Here is a 9,395-nt window from a genome sequence, read left to right as displayed (position 1 = left end):
AAAAAACGTTTGCCCCTGACTGCTGGGACCCACCAGCTACATCTTCGCACGCAAGGAAGTCCGTCCGGGAAAAAACAACGATTCGCCCCCTGACTGCTGGGACCCACCAGCTACGTCTTCGCAGGCAAGGAAGTGCCTGACAGTCGGGACCCACCTGGTCGACGGGTACGTAGCGTTGTCATTTTGGTCGCGAACGTGTACGTACATACTGGTCGATGTAGAGGCGCGCACGTGTCGTAGTAGAGGCGCGCATGTGTCCTAGTAGAGGCGCGCACGTAGCATGTACACGTACGTACAGCGGCCAGGGTGCGAGAAAGAAAATACGGCCACGTATGTGTACATACGAGCAGGGTCTCGAACGCCTACTCGTGCATACGTACGGCCAGGGCTCGTGTACATGGCTAGGTCGGAACGGAGAAACAACATCGTCGTCGTGTTCATGGGGAGGCAACGGAATGCGTCGTGTTCATGGGGAGGCAACGGAATGCGTCGTGTTCATCGGGAGGCAATGGAATGCGTCGTGTTCATCGGGAGGCAACGGAATGCGTCGTGTTCATTGGGAGGCAACGGAACGCGTGGGAGCCAACTGGCTAGGTTGGAACGGAATGCGTGGTCTGTTGGGGAACGTAGCAGAAATTCAAAATTTTCCTACGTGTCACCAAGATCTATCTATGGAGAAACCAGCAACGAGGGGAAGGAGAGTGCATCTACATACCCTTGTAGATCGCTAAGCGGAAGCGTTCAAGTGAACGGGGTTGATGGAGTCGTACTCGTCGTGATCCAAATCACCGGAGATCCTAGTGCCGAACGGACGGCACCTCCACGTTCAACACACGTACAGCCCGGTGACATCTCCCATGCCTTGATCCAGCAAGGAGAGAGGGAGAGGTTGAGGAAGACTCCATCCAGCAGCAGCACAACGGCGTGGTGGTGGTGGAGGAGCGTGGCAATCCTGCAGAGCTTCGCCAATCACCACGGGAGAGGAGAAGGACTTGGGAGAGGGGGAGGGCTGCACCAAAGGCAAAAGGTAAGAAGTCCTCCATCTCCCCACTATATATAGGGGGGGCCAAGGGGGGGCGGCGGCCAAGGGAGGATTCCCTCCCCCTCAAGGCACCTAGGGGTGCCTTCCCCTTGTGGGACTCTTCCTTTAGGGTTTCCCCCACACTAGGCGCATGGGCCCTAGGGGAAAGTGGTGCCCCAGCCCACTTTGGGCTGGATCCCTTCCCACTTCAGCCCATGGGACCCTCCGGGATAGGTGGCCCCACCCGGTGGGCCCCCGGGACCCTTCCGGTGGTCCCGGTACAATACCGATGACCCCGAAACTTGTCCCGATGGCCGAAATAGGACTTCCTATATACAAATCTTTACCTCCGGACCATTCCGGAACTCCTCGTGACGTCTGGGATCTCATCCGGGACTCCGAACAACATTCGGTAACCACATACAAACTTCCTTTATAACCCTAGCGTCATCGAACCTTAAGTGTGTAGACCCTACGGGTTCGGGAACCATGTAGACATGACCGAGACGTTCTCCGGTCAATAACCAACAGCGGGATCTGCATACCCATGTTGGCTCCCACATGTTCCACGATGATCTCATCGGATGAACCACGATGTCAAGGACTTAATCAATCCCGTATGCAATTCCCTTTGTCCATCGGTACGATACTTGCCCGAGATTCGATCGCCGGTATCCCGATACCTTGTTCAATCTCGTTACCGGCAAGTCTCTTTACTCGTTCTGTAACACATCATCCCGTGATCAACTCCTTGATCACATTGTGCACATTATGATGATGTCCTACCGAGTGGGCCCAGAGATACCTCTCCGTCACACGGAGTGACAAATCCCAGTCTCGATTCGTGCCAACCCAACAGACACTTTCGGAGATACCCGTAGTGCACCTTTATAGTCACCCAGTTACGTTGTGACGTTTGGCACACCCAAAGCACTCCTACGGTATCCGGGAGTTGCACAATCTCATGGTCTAAGGAAATGATACTTGACATTAGAAAAGCTTTAGCATACGAACTACACGATCTTGTGCTATGCTTAGGATTGGGTCTTGTCCATCACATCATTCTCCTAATGATGTGATCCCGTTATCAACGACATCCAATGTCCATGGTCAGGAAACCGTAACCATCTATTGATCAACGAGCTAGTCAACTAGAGGCTTACTAGGGACATGGTGTTGTCTATGTATCCACACATGTATCTGAGTTTCCTATCAATACAATTATAGCATGGATAATAAACGATTATCATGAACAAGGAAATATAATAATAATCAATTTATTATTGCCTCTAGGGCATATTTCCAACAGTCTCCCACTTGCACTAGAGTCAATAATCTAGTTCACATCGCCATGTGATTAACACTCAAGGTCACATCCCCATGTGACTAACACCCGAAGAGTTTACTAGAGTCAATAATCTAGTTCACATTACCATGTGATTAACACTCGATGAGTTCCGGGTTTGATCATGTTATGCTTGTGAGAGATGTTATAGTCAACGGGTCTGAATCTTTCAGATCCGTATGTACTTCGCAAATCTCTATGTCATCTTGTAGATGCAGCTACTACGCTATATTTGGAGCCATTTCAAATAACTGTTCTACTTGGAGCTATTCTAAATTGTTGCTCCATTATATGTATCCGGTATCTCTACTCAGAGCTATCCGGATAGGTGTTAAGCTTGCATTGACGTAACTCTTTACGTCGAACTCTTTATCACCTCCATTACCGAGAAACATATCCTTATTCCTCTGAGGATAATTTTGACCGCTATCCTGTGATCCATTCTTGGATCACTCTTGTACCCCTTGACTGACTCATGGCAAAGCACACTTCAGGTGCGGTACACAGCATAGCATACTGTAGAGAGCCTATAATAAAAGCATAGGGGACGACCTTCGTCCTTCCTCTTTATTCTGCCGTGGTCGAGCTTTAAGTCTTAACTTCATACCTTACAACTCAGGCAAGAACTCCTTCTTTGACTGATCCATCTTGAACACCTTCAAGATCATGTCAAGGTATGTGCTCATTTGAAAGTACCATTAAGAGTTTTGATCTATCCTTATAGATCTTGATGCTCAATGTTCAAGTAGCTTAATCCAGGCTTTCCATTGAAAAACACTTTCCAAATAACCCTATATGCTTTCCAGAAATTCTATGTCATTTCTGATCAACAATATGTCAACATATATTTATCAGAAATTCTATAGTGCTCCCACTCACTTCTTTGGAAATACAAGTTTCTCATAAACTTTGTATACACCCAAAACTTTGATCATCTTATCAAAGCATACATTCCAACTCCGAGATGCTTACTCCAGTCCTTAGAAGGATTGCTAGAGCTTTGCATACTTGTTAGCATCTTTCAGGATTGTTAAAACCTTCTGGTTGTATCACATACAACCTTTCCTCAAGAAAATCACGAGGAAACAATATTTTTGACATCCTATCTGCAAGATTTCATAAATAATGCAGTACCTGCTAATATAATTCCAACAAACTCTTAGCATCGCTACGAGTGAGAAAGTCTCATCGTAGTCAACTCCTTGAACTTGTCGGAAACTTCTTAACGACAAGTTGATCTTTCTTAATGGTGATACCTACCATCATTGTCCGTCTTCCTTTTAAAATCCATATGTACCTAACAGCCTTACGACCATCAAGTAGTTCTCCCAAAGTCTACACTTTGTTTTATATATGGATCCTCTCTCGGATTATATGGCCTCGAGCCATTTTGGAATCCAGGCCCACCATCGCTTCTCCATAGCTCGTAGGTTCATTGTTGTCTAGCAACATGACTTCCAAGACAGGATTACGTACCACTCTGAAGTAGTACGCATCCTTGTCATCCCACGAGGTTTGGTAGTGACTTGATCTGAAGTTTCATGATCACTATCATAAGCTTCCACTTCAATTGGTGTAGGTGCCACAGGAACAACTCCTGTGCCCTGCCACACACTAGTTGAAGAGACGGTTCAATAACCTCATCAAGTCTCCACCATCCTCCCACTCAATTCTTTCAAGAGAAACTTTTTCCTCGAGAAAGGACCCGATTCTAGAAACAATCCCTTATTGCTTTCGGATCTGAGACAGGAGGTATACCCAACTGTTTTGGGTGTCCTATGAAGATGCATTTATCCGCTTTGGGTTCGAGCTTATCAGCCTGAAACTTTTTCACATAAGTGTCGCAGCCCCAAACTTTTAAGAAATGACAGCTTAGGTTTCCCTAAACCATAGTTCATACGGTGTCATCTCATCGGAATTACGTGGTGCCCCTTTTAAAGTGAATGTGGTTGTCTCTAATGCCTAACCCATAAACTATTGTGGTAATTCGATAAGAGACATCATGGTATGCATCATATCCAATGGGGTGCTGTTATGATGTTTGGACACACCATCACACTATGGTGTTCCAGGCTGTATTAGTTGTGAAACAATTTTCACAATGTCTTAATTTTGTGCCAAACTCGTAATTCAGATATTCATCTCTATGATCATATCATAGATCTTTTATCCTCTTGTCACGACGATCTTTCAACTTCACCCTGAAATTACTTGAACCTTTCAATAATTCAGACTCGTGATTCATCAAGTAAATATACTCAACATCTACTCAAATCATCTGTGAAGTAAGAACATAATGATATCCACTACACGCCTCAGCACTCATTGGATTGCACACATCAAAATGTATTACTTCCAACAAGTTGCTTTCTAGTTCCATTTTACTGAAAACGAGGCTTTCAGTCATCTTGCCCATGTGGTATGATTTGCATGTCTCAAGTGATTCAGAATCAAGTGAGTCCAAACGGTCCATCTGTATAGAGTTACTTCATGCATATCTACCAACAAACATGGTTCGCATGTCTCAAACTTTTCAAAAATGAGTGAGCCCAAAGATCCATCAACATGGAGCTTCTTCATGCGTTTTATACCGATATGACTTAAGTGGCAGTGCCACAAGTAGGTGGTACTATCATTACTATCCTATATCTTTTGGCATGAACATGTGTATCACTACGACCGAGATTCAATAAACCATTCATTTTAGGCATAAGACCATTGAAGGTATTATTCAAATAAATAGAGTAACCATTATTCTCTTTAAATGAATAACCATATTGCGATAGACATAATCCAATCATGTCTATGCTCAACGCAAACACCAAATAACAATTATTTAGGTTTTAATACCAATCTCGATGGTAGAGGGAGCGTGCGATGCTTGATCATATCAACCCTGGAAACACTTCCAACACATATCGTCAGCTCACCTTTAGCTAGTCTCCGTTTATTCCGTAGCTTTTATTTTGAGTTACTAACACTTAGTAACCGAACCGGTATCTAATACCCTGGTGCTACTAGGAGTACTAGTAAAGTACACATCAACACAATGTATATCCAATATACTTCTATCGACCTTGCCAGGCTTCTCATCTACCAAGTATCTAGGGTAATTCTGCTCCAGTGGCTGTTCCCCTTATTACAGAAGCACTTAGTCTCAGGTTTGGGTTCAACCTTGGGCTTCTTCACTAGAGCAGCAGCTGAATTGCCGTTTCATGAAGTATCCCTTCGTGCCCTTGCCCTTCTTGAAACTAGTGGTTTCACCAACGATCAACAATTGATGCTCCTTCTTGATTTCTACTTTCACGGTGTCAAACATCGCGAATATCTCAAGGATCATCATATATGTCCCTGATATATTATAGTTCATCACAAAGCTCTAGCAGCTTGGTGGTAATGACTTCGGAGAAACATCACTTTCTCATCTGGAAGATCAACTCCCACTCGATTCAAATGATTGTTGTACTCAGATAATCTGAGCACAAGCTCAACAATTGAGCTTTTCTCCCTTAGTTTGTAGGCTAAGAAAATCGTCGGAGGTCTTATACCTCTTGACGTGGGCACGAGCCTGAAATCCCAATTTCAGCCCTCGAAACATCTCATATGTTTCGTGACGTTTCAAAACGTCTTCGGTGCCTCAACTCTAAACCGTTTAACTGAACTATCACGTAGTTATAAAAATGTGTATGTCAGATGTTCGCAACATCCACAGACAACGTTCGAGGTTCAGCACACTGAGCGGTGCATTAAGGACATAAGCCTTCTATGAAGCAATGAGGACAATCCTCAGTTTACGGACCTAGTCCGCATAATTGCTACTATCAACTTTCAACTAAATTTCTCTAGGAACATATCTAAACAGTAGAACTAAAGCGCGAGCTATGACATAATTTGCGAAGACCTTTTGACTATGTTCAGGATAATTAAGTTCATCTTATGAACTCCCACTCAGATAGACATCCCTCTAGTCATCTAAGTGATTACATGATCCGAGTCAACTAGGCCGTGTCCGATCATCACGTGAGACGGACTAGTCAACATCGGTGAACATCTTCATGTTGATCGTATCTACCATACGACTCATGCTCGACCTTTCGGTCTCTTGTGTTCCGAGGCCATGTCTATACACATGCTAGGCTCGTCAAGTCAACCTAAGTGTTTTGCGTGTGTAAATCTGTCTTACACCCGTTGTATGTGAACGTTAGAATCTATCACACCCGATCATCACGTGGTGCTTCGAAACAACGAACTGTCGCAACGGTGCACAGTTAGGGGGAACACTTTCTTGAAATTTTAATGAGGGATCATCTTATTTACTATCGTCGTTCTAAGCAAATAAGATGTATAAACATGATAAACATCACATGCAATCAAATAGTGACATGATATGGCCATCATCACTTTGCTCCTCTAGATCTCCATCTTCGGGGCTCCATGATCATCATCGTCACCGGCATGACACCATGATCTCCATCATCATGATCTCCATCATCGTGTCTTTATGAAGTTGTCTCGCCAACTATTACTTCTACTACTACAGCTAACGGTTAGAAATAAAGTAAAGTAATTACATGGCATTTATGTTGACACGCAGGTCATAAATAAATAAAGACAACTCCTATGGCTCCTGCCGGTTGTCACACTCATCGACATGCAAGTCGTGATTCCTATTACAAGAACATGATCAATCTCATACATCACATATATCATTCATCACATCCTTTTGGCCATATCACATCACATGGCATACCCTGCAAAAACAAGTTAGACGTCCTCTAATTGTTGTTTGCATGTTTTACGTGGCTGCTATGGGTTTCTAGCAAGAACGTTTCTTACCTACGCAAAGACCACAACATGATATGCCAATTGCTATTTACCCTTCATAAGGGCCCTTTTCATCGAATCCGATCCGACTAAAGTGGGAGAGACAGACACCCGCTAGCCACCTTATGCAACTAGTGCATGTCAGTCGGTGGAACCAGTCTCACGTAAGAGTACGTGTAAGGTCGGTCCGGGCCGCTTCATCCCACGATGCCGCCGAATCAAGATAAGACTAGTAACGGCAAGCATATTGAACAAAATCAACGCCCACAACTACTTTGTGTTCTACTCGTGCATAGAAACTACGCATAGACCTAGCTCATGATGCCACTGTTGGGGAACGTAGCAGAAATTCAAAATTTTCCTACGTGTCACCAAGATCTATCTATGGAGAAACCAGCAACGAGGGGAAGGAGAGTGCATCTACACACCCTTGTAGATTGCTAAGCAGAAGCGTTCAAGTGAACGGGGTTGATGGAGTCGTACTCGTCGTGATCCAAATCACCGGAGATCCTAGTGCCGAACGGACGGCACCTCCGCGTTCAACACACGTACAGCCCGGTGACGTCTCCCATGCCTTGATCCAGCAAGGAGAGAGGGAGAGGTTGAGGAAGACTCCATCCAGCAGCAGCACAACGGCGTGGTGGTGGTGGAGGAGCGTGGCAATCCTGCAGAGCTTCGCCAATCACAACGGGAGAGGAGAAGGACTTGGGAGAGGGGGAGGGCTGCACCAAAGGCAAAAGGTAAGAAGTCCTCCATCTCCCCACTATATATAGGGGGGGGCAAGGGGGGGCGCCGGCCCTAGGAGATCCAATCTCCTAGGGGGGCGGCGGCCAAGGGAGGATTCCCTCCCCCCCAAGGCAGCTAGGGGTGCCATCCCCTTGTGGGACTCTTCCTTTAGGGTTTCCCCCACACTAGGCGCATGGGCCCTAGGGGAAAGTGGCGCCCTAGACCACTTTGGGCTGGATCCCTTCCCACTTCAGCCCATGGGACCCTCCGGGATAGGTGGCCCCACCCGGTGGGCCCCCGGGACCCTTCCGGTGGTCCCGGTGCAATACCGATGACCCCGAAACTTGTCCCGATGGCCGAAATAGGACTTCCTATATACAAATCTTTACCTCCGGACCATTCCGTAACTCCTCGTGACGTCCGGGATCTCATCCAGGACTCCTAATAACATTCGGTAACCACATACAAACTTCCTTTATAACCCTAGCGTCATCGAACCTTAAGTGTGTAGACCCTACGGGTTCGGGAACCATGCAGACATGACCGAGACGTTCTCCGGTCAATAACCAACAGTGGGATCTGGATACCCATGTTGGCTCCCACATGTTCCACGATGATCTCATTGGATGAACCACGATGTCAACGACTTAATCAATCCCGTATGCAATTCCCTTTGTCCATGGGTACGATACTTGCCCGAGATTCGATCGTCGGTATCCCGATACCTTGTTCAATCTCGTTACCGGCAAGTCTCTTTACTCGTTCTGTAACACATCATCCCGTGATCAACTCCTTGATCACATTGTGCACATTATGATGATGTCCTACCGAGTGGGCTCAGAGATACCTCTCCGTCACACGGAGTGACAAATCCCAGTCTCGATTCATGCCAACCCAACAGACACTTTCGGAGATACCCGTAGTGCACCTTTATAGTCACCCTGTTACGTTGTGACGTTTGGCACACCCAAAGCACTCCTACGGTATCCGGGAGTTGCACAATCTCATGGTCTAAGGAAATGATACTTGACATTAGAAAAGCTTTAGCATACGAACTACACGATCTTGTGCTATGCTTAGGATTGGGTCTTGTCCATCACATCATTCTCCTAATGATGTGATCCCGTTATCAACGACATCCAATGTCCATGGTCAAGAAACCATAACCATCTATTGATCAACGAGCTAGTCAACTAGAGGCTTACTAGGGACATGGTGTTGTCTATGTATCCACACATGTATCTGAGTTTCCTATCAATACAATTATAGCATGGATAATAAACGATTATCATGAACAAGGAAATATAATAATAATCAATTTATTATTGCCTCTAGGGCATATTTCCAACATGGTCGTGTTCATCGGGAGGGCTTGGACGGAACAGGCGATGGAAATGAGGCCTGGCGTACCGCAGAACGGAGGAAAGAGACCTCCTACAGTCGAAACGGGGGTCCTGTTGATCGGGAGGGGTGTGGCGT

This window comes from Triticum urartu, chromosome 3, assembly GCF_003073215.2.
Source record: "Triticum urartu cultivar G1812 chromosome 3, Tu2.1, whole genome shotgun sequence".
NCBI lineage: Eukaryota > Viridiplantae > Streptophyta > Magnoliopsida > Poales > Poaceae > Triticum > Triticum urartu.
The sequence above is the reverse complement of the archived record's forward strand: the minus strand, read 5'-3'. Positions refer to the sequence as shown.